Raw genomic sequence first — 26,238 nt, 5'->3', positions numbered from 1 at the left:
CTAGAAATCCAGCCTGAACTACTGTTGAAAGATTTAGTTTTGGCTGTAAATACCACTAAGAATGTCATTTCTAACTTCTGAAGTCCCCACCTCAAAGGCACAAATGTGAATTCTAAGATAAAAATTTGAGAAAACATTTACATCATTTATTTCAGATAACAATAAGCTGATTCCTTAATACTTGAGGTAGTTACATTTACAGTGTTGGTTTTAGTGCTTATAGAATTTTGTTTCTCCTGTGTGATATTTTACTGTTTACTTACTCACTTAAATGTGTATTTTCCACTATGGCAGATGTTAAAGATATGGTGAAAAATACGATAGACTCTGCCTTTAAGCTTTTTATAGTAGTTTAGCAAAATGTAGAACAACGGTATGATAATCACATAAGAAGGAGCCAAGAGTAGAAAAATAATTTCCCATTCCTTTTCACTTTATCATTTTATTCCCTTTCATTCAGTTCCATGTCATTCCATTTCTTCTCTTTACTATTTTATTTGTATTCATTTTGTTTAAATTACAAATCAGGAAAGCTGACTATCCTTTTTATTTATCTTTGCACAATCCCTAGTACTCCAGCACTTTATACAGTTTGCATATATTTGTAATAAATATCTGCTGAATAAATATCTGCTGAATGAAATATGAGCACTAACTAGTCGCCTTAGTACTATCCTGTGCCTATGTAAACTAAATACACATTTGATTTCAACAGAGGAAAAGAGTGAAATTAAGGGGAATTTATATAGACCTAGATGGAAGTATTAGAATTATCTTTTTGTAATCAAACTCTAAGGGGTAATAAGAAGCTTTTTAAATGAGAAAAACTAGAACACAAAAATTCCACCATATTTGAATCTTTTTTTTTTTAAACATCTTTATTGGAGTATAATTGCTTTACAATGGTGTGTTAGTTTCTGCTTTATAACAAAGCGAATCAGCTATACATATACATATATCCCCATATACCCTCCCTCTTGAGCCTCCCTCCCACCCTCCGTATCCCACCCCTCTAGGTGGTCACAAAGCACTGAGCTGATCTCCCTGTGCTATATGGCTACTTCCCACTAGCTATCTGTTTTACATTTAGTAGTGTATATATGTCCATGCCACTCTCTCACTTCGTCCCAGCCTACCCTTCCTCCTCCCCGTGTCCTCAAGTACATTCTCTACGTCTGCGTCTTTATTCCTGTCCTGCCCCTAGGTTCTTCAGAACCATTTTTTAAAAAAAATTCCATATATATGTGTGAGTGTACGGTATTTGTTTTTCTCTTTCTGACTTACTTCACTCTGTATGACAGACTCTAGGTCACTACAAATAACTCAATTTCATTTCTTCTTATGGCTGAGTAATATTCCATTGTATATATGTGCCACATCTTTATTCATTCACCTGTCGATGGACACTTAGGTTGCTTCCATGTCCTGGCTATTATAAATAGTGCTGCAATGAACATTGTGGTACATGACTCTTTTTGAATTATGGTTTTCTCAGGGTATATGCCCAGTAGTGGGATTGCTGGGTCGTATGGTAGTTCTATTTTTAGTTTTTTAAGGAAGCTCCATACTGTTCTCCATAGTGGCCGTATCAATTTACATTACCACCAACAGTGCAAGAGGGTTCCCTTTTCTCCACACCCTCTCTAGCATTTACTGTTTGTAGATTTTTTGATGATGGCCATTCTGACTGGTGTGAGGTGATACCTCATTGTAGTTTTGATTTGCATTTCTCTAATGATTAATGATGTTGAGCATCCTTTCATGTGTTTGTTGGCAATCTGTGTATCTTCTTTCAATAAATGTCTCTTTAGGTCTCCTGCCCATTTTTGGATTGGGTTGTTTGTTTTTTTGATATTGAGCAGCATGAGCTGCTTGTAAAATTTGGAGATTAATCCATTGTCAGTTGCTTCATTTGTAAATATTTTCTGCCATTCTGAGGGTTGTCTTTTCATCTTGTTTTCCTCTTTTCCTTTGCTGAGCAAAAGCTTTTAAGTTTCATTAGGTCCCATTTGTTTATTTTTGTTTTTATTTCCATTTCTCTAGGAGGTGGGTCAAAAAAGATCTTGCTGTGATTTATGTCATAGAGTGTTCTGCCGATGTTTTCTTCTAAGAGTTTTATAGTGTCTGGCCTTACATTTAGGTCTTTAATCCATTTTGAGTTTATTTTTGTGTACGGTGTTAGGGAGTGTTCTAATTTCATTCTTTTACATGTAGCTGTCCAGTTTTCCCAGCACCACTTACTGAAGAGGCTGTGTTTTCTCCATTGTATATTCTTGCCTCCTTATCAAAAATAAGGTGACCATATGTGCATGGGTTTATCTCTGGGCTTTCTATTCTGTTCCACTGATCTCCCACGTTCCCTTAAATAGAAAAAGGTGCTAAATGTCTCTTCATAGCATATTTGGCCATAGTTGTCCTACCTACAGTTTTAAAAACAGACTGATCTTGATCTTCTGAAATCCTTCCTTGAACTGCAGTTCATTCTGTTAAAGAAGTCTTGGGAGAGAGGTCCTATTGGTATTGTTGATAGTCCCTAAAAGGTGAGGATGGTAACTGGGATGAAGGCAGCTGGGAGGGGTCTTCAGCAAATGGAGGACTGTTGGGAAACTGGGCAGAGGCAAATCTGGTCAACAAGATACCAGCTCCTTCGATGAGAGCTAGCAGAATGCCACCTGTCGCGGCTGACCCAACCATGGCCACTGGTCCATTTCTTGCTGCCAGGATGGCTCCTGTTAAGGCACCACTCGTGATGCAGTTCCAGGGGTCTTCTTTCCCTCTGACTTGAACCATACTGCAGTCAGTCATGGAAAGCAGACCTCCCCAAACTGCAAAGCTACCTCCCAACTGCAGAGCCCTGGTTCTCATAGCTGTCAGATTCCCTCATAGTCTGTGGTTTACTCCCACCCGAGAATTGCGAAAACCTTTGCTTGAAAGATCCCACCACCTATGCCTCCCATTGTAAAGACCCCATCACAGTCGTCCACATTGCGCCAGGGGCAAGGCTTGTGCCGTGTACTCCTCCATCTTGACTTCACCACCCCTGACTCTCTTTTTAATGATTATCGTAAGTTGCCAAAACATGAATTTTCAACATTTCTGCCTGTGAAATTCTTATCAGATCTGAGTACATGCAACCTATTGAAAATTTGGTAGAAACCTGAAGATAGGTAGCGAGCAATGATGATGCCTGTTTTTCAAAAGGAAGCTGAGGGCTTCCCTGGTGGCGCAGTGGTTGAGAATCTGCCTGCTAATGCAGGGGACACAGGTTGGAGCCCTGGTCTGGGAGGATCCCACATGCCGGGGAGCAACTAGGTCTGTGAGCCACAGCTACTGAGCCTGCGCGTCCGGAGCCTGTGCTCCGCAAAAAGGGAGGCCGCGATAGTGAGAGGACTGCGCACCGCGATGAAGAGTGGCCCCCCGCTTGCCACAACTAGAGAAGGCCCTCGCACAAAAACGAAGACCCAACAAAGCAAAAATAAATAAATAAATAAACTCCTACCCCGAACATCTTCTTTTAAAAAAAAAGGAAGCTGAAACTTATTTTCTTTTTGAATCAAGAACTAACTTACCGGGCTTCCCTGGTGGCGCAGTGGTTGAGAGCCCGCCTGCCGATGCAGGGGACATGGGTTCGTGCCCCAGTCTGGGAAGATCCCACATGCCGCGGAGCGGCTGCGCCCGTGAGCCATGGCCGCTGAGCCTGCGCGTCTGGAGCCTGTGCTCCGCAACGGGAGAGGCCACTACAGTGAGAGGCCCGCGCACCACAAAAAAAACAAAAAAAAAACAAAAAAAAACAGAACTAACTTATCAGTGTTTCACTGTACAAAATTCATAGTATATTGGAACATGCTTTTTGCCGCCTTAATGGTGTAACCCAACTTGTCTGCTCCTATTTAATTGTTCTACTTAAATTGTACTGAATGCCAATATCTAAGAAAACTGTCAGCATAAATGGTTCCAGAATTTCATTGGGTTACTGAGAAGTGGATCTTCTCTGCAAGTATGCTATGTTATGCTATAGAGTATTCTATATATGTAGTTTTCATATATAGTATCTATATGTAGTTGTACTATGAAGTTATCTACATCTATATAGTAATGCAGTATTTCATTAATGTCTAATATTTGAGAACATTTACAATATTAATGGAACTTAATCTAAGAGACGTTCAACTTACTTTTTTATCTTTTTACATTTCAATACTGGATATTAATAAGAAAGATAGTCCAAATAATTATGATCAATATTATTATGTCAAAAATAATAAATGCTTGGTGTTAGTCTACATACAATTCAGTTTTTGGTGTAAAGTTCTTTGGCTGCAAGAAGGAATATTTAGTTTACTTCACTAATAGAAATATATTCTAATGCTACATGGCCTCTTGGTGTTTCTTCTGCTGTTGATTTTTAGCATCGTTATCTGTGATTACATGAATGGAGTTGAGTGGGGAGGTACTCATCGTGTTTTTTCCAAATAAGACTATGTAACGGATTGCTATAGTAATAATGAGGTAGACAGGCAATGCAACTGCCTGATATTTTTGAGGCCAATAGGTTAAGCCTAAGGCGTTCAACCAAGATTCAGGAATAAAAGGCCACATGAGATATAGTGTGCACCAAAATTGGGAGCTTAGCAACAAAGAAGGCCATAGATCGCTTTTTCTGGAAATGGCAGGGGTGACTTTTCCACCATTTTTTCTGTGGCTGTAGACAATCTTGGGCCCGTCTTGCTGGCAGCTCGGCCTCCTGAGTTCTGAGTGCCCTGCAGGAGGAGAAATTGAGGGAAAGGCCGGGGCGTCACCTGCTGGGGTGCAGGTGCACCGCCTTCGTACCGGGCCGGAGGGTGCGAGCTGTAGAGTGGGTTTATGTTCTTCTTTCTTTCCCGTCTCAAGTCCCATGGACTCCGCCTAGAAAGTTTGGAACTGTTTTCTGGTAAGTGGTCGTGTGGAAATTAGTATGGAGGAAGCTCACAGGGTTCAACAAATAGTTGACAGGAACTGTATTTTAAATAGCGTAAAGGCTTCTTTTCATTTTAGTATTTTGTGACTCTTCTTCACATCAGGCATTGCCTAAAAGCATGTTTAAAAAAAAGCGCCAGCTTCTGAGTTTCATATGTGCGGTGGCTTCGTGTCTAGTCAATCGTCACAAGGCATTTTATAAGTGCTTCATTGCATATGGTGCTGGATGGACTAGGTGCTGATGACGGAGAACAGCACAGACTGTGTTCCATCCTCGAGTTATTTATAATAGAATGTGAGAGGAATAAAAAGAAGTCCGAAAGCACAGCATTAGAAGAAAAAGTAAGGTAGATAGCGTCTTGCTTCTATTTCAGTGAAGTGTCTTTGGGGAGGCTTGGTTAGTGTAGGGTGAAGTGGTTAAAACTGTTGAAGGTATAGACCTTCTCAAATTATCCACCAAAAAGTTGGAATTCATGAATATAGATCCCCCTCTGGACAGGAAGCAATCTGCCTGTCTCTGTCCCTGTCTCTGTTTTGCTTTGAAACCCAGATCTCTGTCTGGATGGCTGAAAACAATGGAAATTATTAGAGCTCCATAATTGATCACTCTTCCCAAAGCCATATTGATAAGATATGGTTGGGATTTAGGAAGAAAACAATAGCCCACATGACTTGGAAAATAAAAATAAATGTGCTGCTGAAAATATATCATTAAATAGCCTAAGAGGTATAGGAAGTAATTTATGTATGTTTTAGGCTGGTCAGGTTGAGGTTTGTATTTTAAATGGTCTCTTCTCTCAATTCACATTGCCTTAGGCTTCTGGCTTTTTAAAAATATTTTGTATTCATGAACACTTCTTTTATAATTGATGGGGATGTTTGCTTATGGCCCAACTCTAATTTGTAAGCTGGAAAGTTCATTTATTTATTCATTCCACATCTATTATGTATTTACTGTGTGCCAGATATGATGATAGTGATTGGTCTTTACGTTAATTTTAAAGCACACTTAAAATTTTGTGAGCTCTATTTACCTAAATTCCAAGAAACCATGTTCAGAGAACAAATCAAGGCAAGAGCAAGTGAGTCTGTTACATTTTGTCTAGATCTCTATTGTAGCAGTTGTCACACGTTCCTTTTTTACATTAATTTTGCCTGCTGGAATGAGAGCAGAGAGCATGGTCTGGATTTGATCATCACTGTGTTGTCAGCATCTGACACAAAACTTGAAACATAAGAGAGACCCAACAAGGGAGGTTTGGATGAATTTAAAGCACCACATACACAAACATAACATTGTTGTTTCTGAAGACATTTTTATTTTCACTGGGTGTCAAGGCCGTTTCACACTCTGGAATATCTTCCTCTAGGAAGAGGCGAAATCTTTTCGTAAAAACCCTTGTTATCTAAATATCTTTCTTCCAGAAGTAGACTGAATATTGATCTGAAGCACTTTGGCTTGACTCTGAATTTGATCTGAAGCACTAAGATTCCCTCTTACTGGAATCTGATTAAAATCATTTTCGTTATAATTAAGGTCTTCAGGTTCCAAGTGAGTATTTGCTTGACATTTATGAGAACAATTACTTTATATTAATCTTAATAAACATTTTCAATTTACCTGGTAGGTAAAAATCAGGCTTTAGAGAAGCAGTTCTTATTTGGGAGATGCTGATGACGAGCTTTCTGAGGAACCCTTCTCGTTCATCTAGCATTTGTTGCTTTCTGTGTTTTCAGTGGGTTTATGTCCACCTAAATACATTTCCTAAGTGCTTTGAGTATGAAACAGTGCAGAAAGGAGACAGCAGCCATATGCAGCCAGAGGATTATGTAATTCACATGAAATTCTTGATGATTCCCATTTAGGGTGGGAGTTAATGGTAGTACTTCGGAGTAAAATCCCTGACGCTACGTTGATTAGATCTCATATGGGACTGATGGGATTGTCACTTACCATTGAGTAAATTGTGCACTGTACAAAGAAACTGATCTAAGGTGCACACTGTTTATATCATAGACTCATCAATTTGAATATTTATTGAGACAATTTTATGGCAGAGGGCAGTCAAGTTTCTTGTTCAGATAAAATTAGTATATTATGAAACATTTTCTGGCAAATGGAAGTAAAATGTCTTGAGGAAGAGGTACCTTGTTTTTTTTGTTTGCACAAATGCTCTGTATGGGCTAGTGGTGGCCTGAATTTGGACAAGTTACATAACTCCTTTGGCTCCCTACCTCACTAAATTGGTTGACAGTGTTAGACATGTCTGGCATATGGTCAGCATTCAAGAAATGCTTTTGAATGAATATGAAAGCACTGAGCTTAATGTATGTGGTAAAGGTTTGATAAGTTGCAGCTCAGTTTTGCCTTGAATAAGGGGAATTTTAGAGGGATTAAGTATATGTGTAAATATATATATTTGAACCTTTGAACTTAAGTGTTTCATATTTTACACTTATTACTATGTGGTATTACCTTGGATATCCCTACTGAGATGTTTGGGGTCCTTCTTTATTTTCCTGAGGGGTATGCATCCAGCATAAAGAAAATTATGATAATGTGACCCATTGAAAGGAAAATAGTGTCTCGTAGTTGAGTTTCTTTTGGAATCCCAAAATACTGGAATCCTAGGTTTAGAAGGGTCTGTTTGAATTTCCCTTGATTTATCAAATACATATTAGTCAGTTATTACATGGGAGTATCTATGCTATGCACTAGGGCTGTAAAGATAACTAAGATGGGGCTTCCCTGGTGGCACAGTGGTTGAGAGTCCGCCTGCCGATGCAGGGGACACGGGTTCCTGCCCCGGTCCGGGAGGATCCCACATGCCGTGGAGCGGCTGGGCCCGTGAGCCATGGCCGCTGAGCCTGCGCGTCCAGAGCCTGCACGTCCAGAGCCTGTGCTCAGCAACGGGAGAGGCCACAACAGTGAGAGGCCCGCATACTGCAAAAAAAAAAAAAAAAAAAAGATAACTAAGATACTGTTGTCAAGTAGTTGCAAGTCTTTGCATGAACATTTCCAGGGACAATTCACAATTACTAACTTGATTTTTAGGAATCTCTTTTAAGACAAATCAAAATTTGTCTTCCTGTAACTTTCATTTATTGGTTAGCTTTACTCTTTGGGGCACAAAAAATAAGTCTGATTCTGTGATAGAAAGGTCCTTCTTACTTATTAAGGTAATTCAGGTTTTTCAGAAACTTCTGTTCTTCAAGTTAAACATCACTGCATAAATCTGCTGTTTCTCAAGCCTCTTCTCCCTCTTGCTCCCATTAGTGCCTTCCAGGTCATCTACTTACCTCTAAAGGTGTGGTAGCCACTGGGTATTCAGGGCTCCAGATGTATACTGACCACTGCAGGATACAGTAGTATGATCACTTCCTGCGTTCCAGATTCTGTCCCTCAAATCTCTAGGAGTGTTCATTGTGTACTGTATTAAAAGGTATTGTATTTATTTTGCACAGGTTACCATGTAAAGTATTTTTGGGAAAAGGATAAGTGACCTCCTTAATTTCTTGAGGAGCTCTTCATATACTGTATCCGACATTCTAAATGGGAACTGTAATGAGGCTACCTTGCTAGAGTTATGGGTTATTGAATTATGATTTGGAAGTCATTTCTGGTCCAGTTGGTTAAAGCCACTGTAATTCATACATTTTCTGACAGCTAAGAGGTGACTGACTAGCAGAGGAAGGACTTCTATAGTTTTGCACAATCCACTTCTATAAATTATTATCTTACTTAAACATTTTTTTTCTTTTTGATGAACAAAGAATATGACAGGGAAAGAATTGTTCTACTTATAACTCTAAGCGCTTACTAAAAAAACTTAACATCTTCGTAACATTTTTATTTAAGTTAACAAATGTGTGGAACTCTCTTTTTACCAGGTGTGCTCTGACTCAGTGTTTGGGACAAGTAGCCCTGCCTAGCAGAGTGCCAGATGATGCCAGTTATAACTCAGCCACAATTTATAGGTGTGTGCACTGCTTTGCTTTGTTCCTTTTAGTAGAAGGAAAGGACAAAGAGAGATGCAGTAATTAATTGGAAGATGGGAACAAGGAAGAGAACTCTGCTTAAATAAATGGGGAGTGTTTGGCAGTAGTGTGGGTTAGAATTAGATGGGTAGTGTGTTAGTTTCTTAGGGCTGCCATGACAAATTACCACAAACTTTGTGGCTTAAAACAACAGAAATTTGTTCTCTCTTAGGAGGTCAGAAGTCCAAAATCAAAGTGTTGGCAAGGCCACGCTCCCTCTGAAGGCTCCATGGAAGAATCCTTGTTTGCTTCCTCCCAGCTTTGGTGGCTCCTGGCAATCCTTGGCATTCCTTGGCATGTAGATGCATCACTTCAGTCTGTCTGTGTTTTCACATGACTTTCTTTCCTGTGTCTCCTCTTGTCTCTTTGTCCAGATCTCTTCCTTTTCTTTCTTTCTTTCTTTCTTTTTTTTTTTTTTTTGTGGTACGTGGGCCTCTCACTGTTGTGGCCTCTCCCGTTGCGGAGCACAGGCTCCGGACGCGCAGGCTCAGTGGCCATGGCTCACGGACCCAGCCGCTCCGCGGCATGTGGGATCTTCCTGGACCGGGGCACGAACCCGTGTCCCCTGCATCGGCAGGCAGACTCTCAACCACTGTGCCACCAGGGAAGCCCTCTTCCTTTTCTTATAAAGGCACCAGTCATTGCATTAGGGCCCAACCTAATCCAGCAGAACCTCATCTTAACTTGATTACATGTAAAGATGCTATTTCCAAATAAAGTCATATTTACAGGTACTGGGGGTTTGGATTTGAACGTATCTTTCTGGGGAACACAATTTAACCAGCAACAGGTGAGACGGCACTAAATCATGGAACACTTTAAATGACAGGTAGAATAGTTAGGGTTTTATTTATAAGCCAGTGGAATCACTGGAAAATTTAAGCAAGGGTACTGATAAGATACTCATTACAGGAAGGTCTGGCACCAAGCATTATGCTTCAGTATACTGAACTGAAGATGAAGTTTAGAGGCTAGGATATTAATTAGGAGTATGTTGCAATGTTCCAGGAATAACATGAACAAAAGTTTATAAAGGAAGATGGGGAAGAGTGTACTTTCCAAAGGTGGCTCCAACAGTGTCTCTCATACCACTTGCTCTTCTGCAACGAGACCTCCTTACACCTTCCTCAATAGTTGGTGTCTGTTTCTCTATCCATGAACTTGGGCAGAGCCAGTGACTACTTTGACCAATAGAATAGGGTGAAAGTGACACCACACCAGTTATATGCAAAGACTTTTCTTGGCCCAGCAGCTTTAACTCCCTTACCTCTTGGAAGATAGTCATGATGTAGGAGGTGTGACTCCCCTGAGACCACCGTGCTGTGGTGTGTCTCAATTTGGTGTTTCCAAGCCATATGGAGAGGCCCTAGAGGTAGGGCCAGGGCTGGGGTGAGGCAAGTGGGTTTTCTAGGGTGCAAAATTTAAGGAGACATTCGCTCTCAGGTGTACTTGCACAATCCTGAGAGTGAGCACCTCCTTAAATTTTGCACTCTGGGAGATTCACTCTTAAGAAGGCACTCATTCTCAGGGGTCAGTAAGTACTGGGGCAGCACTTGGGAATCAGTGCCTCCTTAAATTTTGTGGCCAAGACACCTCTTCTTGCCTTACCCTAGTCCTCGCCCTTCCTGGAGGATGACATACCAAATGGAGAGAGAGAGGAGAGAGGGGAGAGAGGAGAGAGAGAGGGGAGAGAGAGGAAAGAAGAATGGGCCGGTAAGGAGCTTGAGAGGGAGAGAGAGGAAGAATAAAGCAAGAGTGGTGCAAGACATTTAAGTGAGGAAACCATCTTGAATATTGATCTTCTGGCCGTAGCTACCAGCTGGATCAGGTAGATGAGATGAACCACTCAGCTGAGTCCTCCTTAATTCCTGATCCACAAAATCGTGAGTGAGTTTTTTATACAGCAATGTATTACCCAAAGCACTCTTGCCAATATTATGTGGGACTGAGAGTTGACTGAGAAATACCAGGTAGCTGTATATTTACTCAATTCTGATGGAGCAAAATATGTTTGATTGCTACTTAGGGAGAAGGGATGAAGAAGGTGATGTAGAGAGATTATAGTCACTGGCAACCTAGGAAATAGAATTTAAAGCTTTGCTTCTTCAACGCTCTGCTTAAACTACACATTCATACAACGTTTAATGTTTGAAGTTGGCCAGAACAAAAAGATATACACACTCACAGTTTGAGTCTTTATAGAAACAAAGTCTGTTTTGATTTGACATGTAGAGGGTTGTGAAATTCTCATTTTTAAAGCAGATGGTCTGAATTCTGATGCTAAATGAATACAATTGTCCTTGGATCTCATTAGCCCTCATATGGGATGGAGGGAACTCTGTATAGTTATTTCTTCTTGGCTTTGTCTGAACAAATCAAGCTTTGAAATGAAAGGTTTAGTTTTTACAAAGGCTGATTTTTTTATTGAGTACCTCTGTTTCATGGTAATTTACACATTCTTTCAAATGGTTGTTGGCACATTTATTTATTTTCCTTTGAAGTATTTTCTAGTTACTTGTAAATAAGGCTGGGAGAAAAAGCAAATTTGGAAAAAAAATTAAGAAAGGGACTGTTTGGCAGAGGAGTTGTATTACACATAAAATTAAATATGATGGATATATACATTTTAAAAATATTTTCTTTTATTTATTTATTTATTTTTGGCTGTGTTGGGTTGTTGGGTCTTTGTTGCTGCGCACGGCTTTCTCTAGTTGCGGCGAGCAGTGTCTACTCTGTTGCGGTGTGCGGGCTTCTCATTTCGGTGGCTTCTCTTGTTGTGGAGCACGTGCTCTAGGGCGCACGGGCTTCAGTAGTTGTGGCACGTGGGCACAGTAGTTGTGGCTCATGGGCTCAGTAGCTGTGGCTCACGGGCTCTAGAGTGCAGGCTCTGTAGTTGTGGCGCACGGGCTTAGTGGCTCTGCGGCATGTGGGATCTTCCTGGACCAGGGACTGAACCCGTGTCCCCTGCCTTGGCAGGCAGACTCTTAACGACTGTGCCACCAGGGAAATCCCTGATGGATATTTTTATAATCCTTCAGTTCATTTTATAGGTTTCTCTGCTTGCTTCTACAAGTGGGCAGTGAGTAAAGATTTCCTGACCCATTATTCATTTCAACAAGGTGTTAGACATTTTTATGACCTCCTAGAGTACTTATAGTCTGTACAACACAATTTAGCACCTAATTATATTCTGTGTTGTACTGTTCATTATTATATCATTGTACAATTCTTGTTCCCTCAAGTAGATTATATGATCTTAAAAGGCAGGGACCATATCTTATACTGCTGTATTTGTATTACGTCTAGTATAGTGCTGGGCATGGTATCCACTTGGGAAAATTTAATTGATAGAAGTATATTAAGTAATTTTAGTCCCTCAAAGCTCAGTGAATGTGTCTATGGAGCATTTGTCATGGCTCTGGACTTAAGGGCACCGAGATAGGCAAGTTACTTTTCCTTTCCCCAGGGAACTTGTCATCAAGTGGAAGTACCAAGGTGAAGGATTGCTTTGACTGATGAAGTGACTTCTCCTTTTTTCCTTTAGTGTCAGACCAGGGCAGTTGAAAAGCAGAGAGGCATGCGCCATTGTGCTACCATTATCATTTTGATATAGATGATGGCTGACATTTTTTCCTCTTCATTTCTTCAGTTGGACAAGCCAGCTAATGGTGTCTGACCTGGGGAGGGATGGGTATCTTTTTTGGCTGAGCAGCTAGGCTAAGTGGGTTGGCAGGCTATACCTTTCTCTTGTTTTGAGTGAGCGTGCTGTTTCTCAGGGCATTAGATCTACATTATTATTTTTTTTATTGTGGTAAAATGTAGGTAACCCCAAATTTACCATGTTAATCATTCTTTTTTAAAATTTTTATTGAAATATAGTTGATTTACAATGTGTTAGTTTCAGGTGAACAGCAAAGTGATTCAGTTTATATATATATATGTGTGTGTATATATACATATATATGTATATATGTATCCTTTTTTAGATTCTTTTCCCTTATAGGTTATTATAAGATATTGAGTATAGTTCCGTATACTTCAAGGTAGGTCCTTGTTGATTATCTATTTTATATAGAGGAGTGTGTATATTTTAATCCCAAACTCCTAATTTATCCCTCCCCAGTCTTCCCTTTCGGTAACCATGAATTTGCTTTCTATGTCTGTGAGTCTATTTCTATTTTATAAATAAGTTCATTTGTATCATTTTTTTTTAGATTCCACTTGTAAGCGGTATCATACGATATTTGTCTCTCTCTGTCTGACTTACTTCACTTAGTATGATAATCTCTAGATCCATCCATGTTGCTGCAAATGGCATTATTTCATTCTTTTTTATGGCTGAGTAATACTCATTTTAAGCATTTTAACCATTCTTAAGTAGACAGTTAAGTAGCATTCAATATATTCACATTGTTGTGCAGCCATCACCAATATCTATCTCCAGAACTTTATCATCCTAAATTGAAACTCTGTACCCATTAAACAGTTACTGCCCATTTTCCTTTCCCCAAGCCCCTGGCAACTACCATTCTACTTTCTGTCTCTATGAATTTGATAACTAGGTGCCTCTTACAGGTGGAATCATAATGTTATTTGTCCTTTTGTGTTTGGCTTATTTCACTTAACATATATCTTTAAGCTTCATCCATATTGTAGCATGAATCAGAATTCCATTCCTTTTTAGGGTTGAATAATATTCTATTGTATGTACATATAACATTTGTTTGTCCATTCATCCATTGGTGGACATTTGGGTTGCTTTCACCTTCTGGCTAGTGTGAATAATGCTCCTGTGAACATGGGTGTACAAACATAGATCACATTATTATGAGCACCAATACTGATTTAATGCTCATGCTGAGCAAAATACCCTTATCACCCATTAAACTATCTGGAAGAATCAACATGTCTCTGGAATTTCATAACTTGAATTCAGAGACTTAAGTGCTCACAGGAAAATGTGGCCTGACAATTTTTTTTAGATTAGGACTGCGACCAGTACTTGCATTCAGTGAGTATGTCTTGTTTATTTATCCTTCAGAATGCTTTTTGTCTCCATCTTTCTACTTGTCACTGCTCCAAGGGATGTCCTCCTTGCATGGCGTAGGAGTACTGCAGTCACATCCTAACCACTTTGTCTAACTTTTCTCCCCTTTCCGGTTTTTCTTATAAAGTACTGCTTTGGTCATTTTACTTTACTGAACAAACACTTTCAGTCCCCGTCATTATACAGGACAAAGCTCAAACTTGTTTGAAGGACTTCTGTAACCTGCTACCAGCTTACCTTTCAAGTCTTACTTCTATTTCCTTATACAAACTCTACTCACAGTCAAAATTATCTTCTCATTCCGCCCCCCACCCCCGGACAAATCATCATTATTTTGACTTTTGCTGTTCATGCCACCATGTAGAACCTTTCTCATGCTGCCTTCAAGTGTTAAGTCAAAACGCAGTGTCGCCGCTAAATCTTTTTAAAATAGACACTTTTGAAAATGATTGCTTGCTCTTTTGAATATTTGTGCACTCACCATAAGATTAATCATATTAATGTTTTTGTGGTAGCTAACATTTTTTGAGTTCTCCGGCTTGGCCTGAGGGCTTTAGTTGCATTATTTCATTTCACCTTTATAGCAACATGTGAAGTATATACTATTATCCATTATGCAGATGATAAACTTGAGGCTTTGAGACACTGACTTGTCCCAAATCACACAAATAGTAAGTGGCAAATCTAGGGCTTGATCATAGGTTTTCTGCTGCTAAAGCATCATTTGAAACGTACTATCTTAATTAGATTATAGACCTGTAGGTGAATAGGGTATTTGCTGCTAATGGTGTCTTCCATAGGGACTGCCTGTGGAGGTCAAAGTCAAAAAAAGACTGCCCATTGAATGGAAACTTTTTTTTTCTTTTTAACTAGCTCACTGTGGATGAGCTTAGCATGAATTTTCAACTGGTTACTTTCTACTGTTTCTTTAAGACCAGGAAGGTTTCCTGACTGCTCACATCTGATTAGGTATCCTTCTGACGCACTTCCTTCTATCAGAGTACATGCCACACTGACTGTTTTTATCTGCTACATGTTTGTCTCCTCAACAGCATCTTTGCTTGAATTCCTAGTACCTAGAACAATATCCAGCACATACGCGCAGTAAATGCTTATTAAATGAATTAACTGCATTTGTGACCATGATCCATACAAAGAGTTGGTTTCTAAATGTGTTGCTGTTATAGAGTTGAGTAATACCTAAGTCCAATGAAGTTGAACAGGGTGTATCCTCAAGGAGGCATAATGGGAATATAAATGAAAACTGTAATTTATTTAATTGTACTGCAACTTACGTTACGTGGTATAATGGTATCTGTGGTCACTTATAACAAAGGCTGATTGATTGGAAGGAGTTGACATCTATATTAAAAGAAGAGAGATCCTGAGTTTTAAAGGCATGGGTGTAGTTGGTCTGTAGGTAATTTCGGAGCAGATATAGTTTAATGTTTTGTATAATATTCTTTAAAATTAGCCAGTTATTTCTGGATATATGCTGTACACATAACCTTCTGATTAATAATTGGATTTCTCAAATAACTTGATACTCAAAAACCAAATCCATAGAGAGTAGATATTAATACTTTGGTCACTGGAAAAAAGTATATTCCTCACAAAAATAGCAGATGATTCTTTATATTTAATTATTTATGAGTCTGCTAACGGTGTCTTAAAAAGATTGAAGTAGAAAAGCATAAGACATTAGACAATGGTGATGTTACTAAAAAATTTTCCCCAGAGTTTTTGCCTGAGAAGCCAACAAAACTCTTCATTTCTCTCTACAGATAAGTACGGCGGCATCTGGCACAATGCTTTGCACACAGTAGACCTGCAACAAATACTTTTTAATTTTGTCAGTTCAGTAGACTACAGTAATCTAAAGCAACATTTGTCTATCATTTTTCCTTCATGACACACATGATAGATGTTGCTTCAGCCTTCTAATGCATCTCTATATGTCTACTGAAGGTTGTTTCACGTATACCAGCTCTAACTGCACTTTCTCTCTCGTGAAGCATATGGAATGTGCATGAGAATGCATTATTGTAGAGGTAATAACAATAATAGTGATGATGATGGTGATACAAGTAGAATATTTCAAGCATCAATCTGATCACTGTTTTGTTTATAACCTTGCAGTAGCTTCTCATTGCCCAGTGTCAGCCCCTAAACTTTTGTTTGGGACACAGGGCTTAGCATGGTGGTAGTATCAGCTGCAGCTGGGTGCTTGTGCCCCTGTAGGATGCAGATTCACTTTGGCAAAGGCCACCAGGCCCCAACCACATTCCAGACCATAGAACTATCTGAAAAATAACTGAAGAGAAGCAGGAATAACAACTTGGTATTCAGTGTGAGCTCAGCTTGATTCCTAGTCAGACAGCGGGTATATATAGATTCTTGGGTGCTCAGGGATTGTGAACTACTCTCGGGAAATCTCAAAGAGGCAATTTGCTATGAAGCAGCTTCCACCTCGGGACCTTACTGAGGGTTTGCTAAAAATGGAACGACAGAAATACTTTGTCCTGCTGTGAGGTTAGAGGGACCTCACAACAAGGATAGAGTTATCTGACTTTGATGGGTTTTTGAGTACCACACTGCCACTTCCCAGTTCCTTGGCAACTTAATTCTGAGAAAAACTCAGCTTTTCTATGTAACAGAATTTTAATTTTCATTGGATTTGAGGCATTAAAAATTTTTTTTGTCCCTTATAAACTAGTTGATGGTACTTCCTGAAGGATTCCCAAGGCAATTTAGAGCAATTGAGTCATTGATGGACTATCCTTTAATATCCTAAGGGTAAAGTAGTAAATAATTAATTGATTTTGTTTGTTTGTTTGTTTTGTACTCACATTATGGTATAATGGAAAGAGAGACCAGTTTCAAATCCTGGTTCTACAATTTACATGCTATAGGACATTGGGCAATGCAGTTCATTCGTTCATTTATTTATATAGCAGATTATGGATTTCTTACTTTGTGCCAGACACAGTATTAAAGCTCTGAGGAGAGAAGTCAAATAGAAATGATCTCTTTATTTACAGAGATTTTAGTCTCCTGGGGGAGACTGGCAGGTAAACCAGCAATTTCATGCGTGTACCATGGAAGTATGTAGAATTGTAGTGTCGTGTGGAACTGAAACCAAGGCGAGTGTGGACTGAGAATGGGGGAGGGCGTTAGGGAGGGCTTCTCAGGGAAAGCCATACTTAAGCTGAGTCTTAAAGCCAAGTACAATTTAGTTGAATACAGATATAGAAAGAACATTCTAGCAGCCTGAGCAAAGCTAACAGGGAAGCACAAAATAAGGTATATTTACAGATCAGTATTAACTGTTCAATATTACTGATATGAAAGTTTCATCTTGAGGAGACAAAGGAGATTAATTTAGACAAACGTTTACATTTCCTTTTCTCTAAAATGAAAATAACTATGTCTACCTCGTGGATTTGTTGTAAGCACTCAGTAAAGCAGCATATGTAGAGTACCTAGCACATAGGTGCTCAAAAGTCTTAGCTCCGGGCTTCCCTGGTGGCGCAGTGGTTGAGAGTCCGCCTGCCGATGCAGGGGACATGGGTTCGTGCCCCGGTCTGGGAAGATCCCACATGCCGCGGAGTGGCTGGGCCCGTGAGCCATAGCCACTGAACCTGCGCGTCCGGAGCCCGTGCTCCACAGTGGGAGAGGCCACAACAGTGAGAGGTCCGCGTACCGCAAAAACAAACAAACAAACAAACAAAAAACTTAGCTCCTTTTTTCTCCACCATATACCCTCCCCTGCCCTTCCTCACTTATGATGTTGCTAAGTGGAAAAAAAACCCCTAATGATGGTTAGGTTATCAGTTTGGAAATTATGGCCGCTTTTAGGAGAGTAGAGGAAGAGTCAAGAGCTTTAGAACTCTGTTCTTTTTCTGACCTGGACTGCAGAATGTTGAATTGACTGGGGGCAGTCCTTGGCAGCAACAGTACTTTATTCTGACACTGCATAGTTTCCTGTGTCATCACAATTGGTATGTGAGGAGGGCACTGGTTCCTAAAGGGCACTGTATTCTTGGTCTGTCTGTTTGATTTGCTGAGTTCAGCACTGAGCACAGGTCATGTGCACTGGAGTGCCTGGAAAAAACCTGGGAACGATGTTGTTGCGTATGTTCTCTTTTCTTTTACCATTTTGAAGTCTCTGAATTTGGATGTGTTGCAGGGAGCTCAGTTTTTAAGTATGCAGTTTTTTCTGGGTAACGGGTCCATAATTTCTGTGATCCAGTAAATATTAAGGATCACTGCTTCTGAGGATTTTTGGTCTACAGTTTGATATTTCTTTCAAGGAGCTTTGCCTCAGGTACTGGGTTGGGTTCTGATAAGAATTACCTAGTCTGGAGAGATTTTATTCATTCTACCATTTATTGTTAATAAGGAATTGATGTTTATACTCAAATGTAGTTTTCCCAAATGTTTGTCATTTGCAAATATCTTTCATGATTTTTGTCATACCCAGATACCTTCTGTTCTATATATTTACTCAATATTTTCTTTAAATTTCCAACCTTTAAAAAACTTACATGAATTTAACCTCATTCTAAGCAATAATACTTATGAATTCATGGACTTGGTATGCTAGTTACAATTTTCCAATACATATTCAGACAAGTGTTAAAATAAAAAATGATCTAATCTACCATCTAATACAGGAATCAACAAACACAGTCAAGTCTATTCATTTATGAATCGTCTATGGCTGCTTTTGACCTATAACAGCAGAGCAGTTGAGACAGAGACAGAAAGGCCCACAATGACTAGCGTATTTATTATTTAGCTCTTTAAGAAAAACTTTGCCAACCTCTGACCTAAAATTGTCTGCATACCATCAATACAACACATAGTACACTCTGTAAAACATTACTGTAGTGCAATTTTGCTGAGAGAGCGTGCGTTAAATCTTTAATCACGTTTTCTTCCAGAACCAGCAAATACTTTACCTTTTTATTCTGGAACTGAAATATTTAATTATAAATAACTTATGTTCTGAGACTCTTGGTGACAAGTCTGTGTGAGACCCAAAGAAAAACATAGACGTTAAGGATAATTTGTATATTTTTATATTTTTATTTTATTTTATTTATTTTTTATTTTTTTAATTTTTTGTATATTTCTAAAAGGGAATATTTGCCTATAAAAATACCTAATGGTACAAAAATGCATAAAGTGAAAAGTAAAAATTTCCCTGCAAGGAAACTCTAATCTTACCCACTAAAAACAACATTCGCTATATTTCCTCCTAGTCATTTTCTGTGCATATTCAAGATTAAAGACTTTTTTTTTTTTTTGCGGTACGCGGGCCTCTCACTGTTGTGGCCTCTCCCGTTGTGGAGCACAGGCTCCGGACGCTCAGGCTCAGCGGCCATGGCTCACGGGCCCAGCTGCTCCGTGGCATGTGGGATCTTCCAGGACCGGGGCATGAACCCACGTCCCTTGCATCGGCAGGCGGACTCTCAACCACTGCGCCACCAGGGAAGCCCCTAAAGACTTTTTTTCTTTCTTTAAAATATAGCTTCTTTTTTTTAATGAAAAAATAGGATATCAATATTGCACCCTTTTTATAACTTAGATATATTTCTGTTTAGAAATTTAAGTAATATGGCTAAAATTATAAATTGTTTAATATTACTTCAGAGTGTTTCTTAAGAGCTTTGTTGATATATAATTTACATATTGTGAAATTCACTCATTTTAAGTGCACCATTCAATGATTTTTAATAAATTTGCAGAGTTGTGCAGCCATCAACACAGTCCAATTTTAGAACATTTTCATCATCCCCAAAAGATTCCTCACGCCCATTTGCAGTCAGTCTGTTCCTACCCCCAGCCCCAGGCAACCACTAATCTACTTTCTGTTTGTATAGATATGTCTTTTCTGGACATTTTACATAAATGGAGTCATATATTATATGATCTTTTGTGTCTGGCTTCTTTCCCTTAGCATTTCAAAGTGATTTTAAGGTAAAAGTTGAAGGAATTGTTCATATAGCCCCAGGAATCTTCATTCTTTTGCGTAGGATGCTTTAGCTACAGTCAGTATTTTGCTTTCTTTTCTTTGGAAATTAGACTTTGAGACATGCAGTGATACAAGTACCAGGTAACTTCTGCAGTTCCTAAAATCCACAGCTTCCCAAACTTCTGTGTACACTTGGAACAGTGGTTATTTGTGCAGCACTCTGGCGTGAATAGAAGAGGCCGCTCACTGCTGGTGGCAGCAGGTCCTTGCCTGGCCACTTAGAGGGGAAACAAGACCTTGGCGCAGCCGTATCAAATGTACACCCTCCCAGTGTGCTGTGCCAGGTGGGCCAGGAAGTTCTCCTGCAAGTCTTCCAGCTTTGATGCAACAAAAACTTCCAAGTATTCTTATGAATGTGCTATGTGGATCCAGCCCCAAGAGCCCTTTTCTCAGCCTTGGTCCTATGCCCTTTCCTACGTAATGATGATGGCTTAAAGCCAATTAACAGACAGTCAAAATCAGTGAGAAACTGATTTATTTTTCTCTATCATATCAGCAGATACAGATTTACCTATTTCTTTTTAACAGAATTGCAATGCTTTGATGTCACACTTTATTTAATCAGTTTATTATTTAGTTTTTTCTCTTCTTTTTTATTATTACAAGCAGTGGTAAATGTCACATTGTGATTTGCATATTTTTGCCTTCTCCTCAAGTGTCAGTTGGATAAATTTCTACAAGTAGACTCGCTGGATCACGGGCTGTGCACATGCCTGTGCCACGTGCCGCGGGACAGCTAAGCCCGGGCGCCACAACTACTGAGCTCACGTGCCTCAACGAGAGAGCCCGTGTGCTGCAAACTACAGAGCCCACGTGCTCTGGAGCCTGCACGCCACAACTAGAGAGAGAAAAACCTGCATGTCACAACTAGAGAGAAGCCTGTGCACCACAACGAAAGATGCCACAACTAAGACCCGACACAGCCAAAAAAATAAAGAAAATAGATATAGAAAATAAATAAATAAAAAAAAAAGTGGTCGCCTACTGATCTCTGGAAATCTACTTTTGCACTATAATAAAATAATCCCAGGTTATAGTTTCAAGTTATAGGACAATGATACTCTGAGTTTCAAGGAGGGAAAAAAAAATGAAAAAGGATATTTCTAAGTGGGTGTAGAAACATTTCCAAAATTAAGTAGTAATGAATTAAACTCTTCAAGTCACAGTGTACTGTGGGATCAGGAAGCAGTTGTGGGTCAACTTCAGAATTCTGGTATTTTCATCTCTGTTGGAATTTCTTGGCAGTGACTCCTACTTAAAGGTTTATAGTGAATATAATATACTATTTCTACTGATCAGAGAAAGTTACTTGGTGTCAGACAGCAACTTGGGAGCCAGAGTGTTTACTATTTCTTAATGAGCTCTGGCTCATGGTTCTCATCTTTTTAAGAGGGAGGAATGTAACTCGGAATGCACAGAGTCAAGCCATGAGCATTTTGGCAGATGTGGAGATGCAGCACAGCTGGAGAAGAACTCCCTTCTTTGAAATCTCATATCTCAAGTGCTACATCAATTTTTAAGCTTTTTCCACTGCCAGTTCAGATTTTAATATGAGCAGGAACTGGGGGATGTTTATTGATACAGTCAAGGAAACATCAGTATCTGTTCACTGGTTGCCCTCTTCTGTCTCTACAAGTAATCTGTGAGGACAGTGGGTGAGGGGCAATGAGGGAGGAGAATGAGGTGCTCTGTTGTTGCTGGATTGGCAGGAAGCGTGGCAACAAGGACAGCTGGGATAGTAATTTATCCTATGGCTTGATCTTCACCTCCTGAATCAGAAGCCCTATGGTTCATCAGGGGGACACAAGGCACTGATAATTATTCTTTTAAAAATGCTTTTTATTTTTCATTATAAAGTTATACATGTTCAGTACACAAAAGATAGGAAGTAAAGGAAAAATTGGTGAAGATGTTGCTTCGTGCAGCTGCCAGCTTTCTATCTTTAATACATCATTGTTCTTCTGGTCCAATATGACTTGAATAAAGACCTCAATTCCCCCAGGCAACAAAATATAGTTCTTCAATAGCAGTCAACAAACATATATCAAATTGCAACCACCAAATCAGGAACTGGACTAGTGCTGAAAATACAAAGGGAACAGAGATTTGGTTCCTGACACACAGATCCTAATGAGTAGTGTAAATGATGGACAATTAAACTAATTGATGAAGCTTGAGAAATTACAATATAACTGGAGGCTCAATGAGCCTGTATAAATAAGAGAAGAGTACAAGTGGCATGGGTCACTCACTGGTTGACTTGATGTGTTCTTCTCCGCGCCTTGGCTTCTTTCCCTGTGAAATGAAGGGTCTGGACCAGATGATATGTAGAGTGAGCAACTTGTTCTGATCTGCCTGGGACTTTTTCCAGACTGAAAGTCCCAGGTCCCAGGAACTCCTTAGTCCCAGTTTTAAAACTGAAAGTCCCTTGTCTTAGTAGCCTCAAAGTCCTGGGCAAACAGAGAGTCAGTCAATCTATTTATAGGGTTCCTTCTAATTTTCATGTTTATGATTTGTTAAAAAAACAAAATTCAACTGAGTAAATTTTAAAGATCTTATTGGTTTTATTCAGTGATTCATGAATTGGGCAGCATCCCAATTCTAGCAGATAGAAAGGAGCTCTGAGAAGCTGTACAAAAGGAAAGACTTTTATAGACAGAAGGGAGCAGGAACAAGGAAGTTATACTAGGCAAAAAAGTAGGTTGGTTATCCCAAGGATACTTTTCTTTAGGGGATGGTAGGGGTCTCTCAGGCAGCTGACCTAGCCAGTGCTGATCAGGTGATTCCTGATTGACTGGTTTAAGATTCCATTTCTGGGAGAGCCAAAGCTGTAGTTAAGTCCTGGTTAGGTGACTTGGGGCTTAACATAAGCAACTCCATATTGGGCCTGTTGTCTTGTTTTTAACAGATGGTATATTGAGAAAGAATATTTGGCAAAGTGAGAAAGAATATTTGGCAAAGTGAGAAAGAATATTTGCCAAAGTTTATGGTATGACCAAGTGTTAAGATGCTTAGGTTGAAATGCTGTATGTACGTTAACAATACTACTGTTTATGGGAAAATGGGTTTTATGATATTTATGGGGAGGTGGGTTTTATTCTTCTGAGAAAATATCTCACAAATAAGTATCTGCAAACACTTTGTAGAGTCAGAGTTTTCTGCAAGCCACTGCCTTGGTTGTGATTCTCAGTTGAGTCCTCTAGGGGTCTGGTGTATACAAACAGCACTGGCTTTGTAGTCAGGCAATTTTTGCTCTTTTGTTTACTAGCCATGAAAGCTGATGAAAACTCCTCTGTGATGTAGTTTCTTCATTTTTAATATATGAATAATAATAGCTACCTTGCAAGGTTGTTAGGAGAATCACAGAGTATATTAATAAGTAGTAAGTGCTCAGCAGGTGTTTGGTTTGCTTTCCATTGTTTTTAAATGAATGGGAATTGGATCCAAATTAGGACAAAAAAAAAAAGCATCTGAGAAAGATGCTTTTTACAGGAGCTTACCCTAAAATAATTGCATATATAAATATATACGTGTGTGTGTATACATATGAATACATATATATGTATACTTAAGTATATATAGATGTGTATATACATATGAATACATACATAGATGTATACTTAAATATATATTTTCCATTAATGTTGCCCAAGAAAGCCAAAGCATGTTCTAAGTGTTACTACTGAAAATTAGGATCCAACCTAGGTCATAGAGTCTTACAAACCCCATTTAACTGTTGAAACTAACTGTTTTAATGCAGTGATTTGACTTGTTCAATATCCATTAAGTTTAATTATTTATTTGAATTTTAATAGCAAAAAAGAAAGCTACAATTCTACAGGCAATACCTTATTGAATGCTGATGCATAGGTTACTCTCACAAGGATAATTTTAAATTTAAAAGAAATATTTAAAGTCAAAATTCTTAAATGTATACCATAAATGATGACTAATAAGTGATAATAGCTTTTAATTTATTCTAGCATGCATATATTAGAAAAACTACTGTGGGAAGTAATGGCCTAAAGAAAAAATAAGGCACACATAAAGGAAAAAAAGCCTGATGTCATAATGCATCTGAAATAAAAAAACTGTGAAAACTCAAAGGTTTGTTATACATGTTCACTGGTGACTTTAAGGGCAAGCGGGCCCAGCTCCTTGAGATGTATAACTATTCAGTAACAAGTCAGAGTGTTATTAGCCTGTTCTAGATAGTGAATAATATAATTCCTCCCCTCAGCTCTACATTTATACATTTCTTAGCTAAGAGACAAGTGTCAGTGTGTATTTCATAAGCCCAAGCTATTTTAAGCGTCTCCATTTTCATTTGTCTGTATAGACAAAAATGTTGGCTGCCAAAAACATAGCCTTAAATATTGAATTACCTAGTTCTAGTTCAGTTACCAAAATGCGGTTGTATACCTACTGTGTGCCGTGGGAGCATGGGAGCCGTGCTAGGTTCTGGGAGGAGTGATGATAAGTCAACTCACTAGCAAACAAACAGTAGGCATATTTCTTGCCTTCTAAGAGTTAACAGTTTTGCTGGGGAGGCACAATTTCACAAAATAAAATAAGCAGTTAGGATTGTTTAAATATGAGTTTTTGAAATGTTTTCCCCCAAAGTGAAAAAAATAGGATCAGTGCCAGAGTGGCCAGTTCCAAAGTGATGTTCTGAAACTTCAGAAGTTTCCTTGGAGTAGCAGAAACTTTCCAGGAAGTGAAGCAGTTTATAAATAGTTTCAGATCTTTGGGGAAATATACAGAGAAACTGACAGAAAATGAATCCATGGAGATTTGACACCTAAGCAAGACCCACCTAAGCAAGATCTAAAAATAAAACTGAATGGAGTTGTCCAAGGATTATGTACCTATTATCAGAGACATTCATGCAAAACTTTAGGTTAGGTGGTGACAGGATTACAACCACAACAAGAAATTGAGATACAGTTAGTGAAATTCTAAAGTGCTCTCTTAGGCTGAGTCAACCTTAAGAAAGAACACCCCCGTTTTTGATAACAGATGAAGAAAGGCTATGGAGGAGACAGATTCTGGTAAGGCAGAGATTTCTGTAACAAACACAATAAAGATGACATTTCTAATGTATGGGCATGGGCTTTATTTGCAGTGTTACAACTGTTTTTTGATCAAATGTGTTGTGCAGGATTTGTGGCATAACAGGCATCAAGGGAAAAGGTTTGGATATTTTTAGAGAACTGTACCTTCAGTATGTCTCAACAGTGTGATCGAGGGCTTTCAGGGAAAGCTTCCCATCTCCAATTAACTCTCACACTTAGGAATAAAAAGTTCCATTATTAGCAGTTTCTCTGTGGTGAACATCGTCCTTTCCTTGTCTCTTTTTGAAGGTGGAAGAATTGCCGAGAATGGCAGCACTTTCTTTCCTTCACACTTGAGATCAATACTTGTTAGATCACTTTCCTGTTTGATGAGAGAGATGGGAAAACTTGAGAACGAAAGGAAGTGAATATGGAAGGGGGCGGGGAGAGCAGAGGCCACCAAATCAGAGTCAGAGTCCTGGAAGACAGTGGTGTTGGTTTACCAACGTTTTCTGGACTCTACTGAATGAAACATGGATTTGTGTACGATGACTTGAGAGTTAAGGGATCTTTATGTAGGAAATAACCTTCTGTCCTATCTCACTGGTATATTGTTAGGATAGAAGTAATAATGAAATAATAATAAAAATAAACAACTTTTAAAATTCTCTGTGCATTGCTGAAGAATATGATTATAACATTGTGATAGTGGATAAGTTATTAGTAATCAACTTCCATGTAAATCTGGGTCAAAGACAATTTAACCACAGGGGGAAGAAAATAAATCCATGAGACTGCCTTTAGCAAGGTCACAGAGCAAGATACTTTCCAGCCCTGAGAACCCGCGATTTCCTTCCTGTTTCTTTTCATCTTTATCTGTTCTGTATTCCACTATTTTATGTCCCTTCTCCCACCCTTTGCCTTTCTCAGTAAGGATATTTTCTTTTCGAGACCTGAGGATATTGCCACTGTTTTGGTTATTGCTTTTGCACTTGTGTAGCAGCTTTTAAATTCCCATCTTTTTTAGCAGCTGCAGCCAGACAAACATATGAGTCAGTGGGAGGGGTTTAGAGGAGCTGGCTCAGTTCTCCAGGGAGCGGTAA

The 26,238-nt window shown here is 39.1% G+C and overlaps 1 long non-coding RNA gene and 2 pseudogenes across 3 annotated transcripts in view; 1 reads left to right on the top strand and 2 right to left on the bottom strand.

The window, feature by feature from the left end:
* Window positions 1-26,238, top strand: part of LOC308618019 — a 317,501-nt gene that overhangs the window by 5,628 nt on the left and 285,635 nt on the right. The gene's annotated exons all lie outside the window — the stretch shown is intronic.
* LOC308617551 (mitochondrial import inner membrane translocase subunit Tim17-A-like) lies at window positions 2,453-3,024 on the bottom strand (annotated as a pseudogene). Its single transcript has one exon. The product of its transcript is annotated as a mitochondrial import inner membrane translocase subunit Tim17-A-like (transcript).
* Window positions 4,292-4,712, bottom strand: LOC308617276 (phosphatidylinositol N-acetylglucosaminyltransferase subunit P-like; annotated as a pseudogene). Its single transcript has one exon. The product of its transcript is annotated as a phosphatidylinositol N-acetylglucosaminyltransferase subunit P-like (transcript).

The sequence above is a fragment of the Mesoplodon bidens genome (assembly GCF_964165515.1).
Source record: "Mesoplodon bidens genome assembly, chromosome: 5".
NCBI classification, from domain to species: domain Eukaryota; kingdom Metazoa; phylum Chordata; class Mammalia; order Artiodactyla; family Ziphiidae; genus Mesoplodon; species Mesoplodon bidens.
The sequence above is the reverse complement of the archived record's forward strand: the minus strand, read 5'-3'. Positions and strand labels throughout refer to the sequence as shown.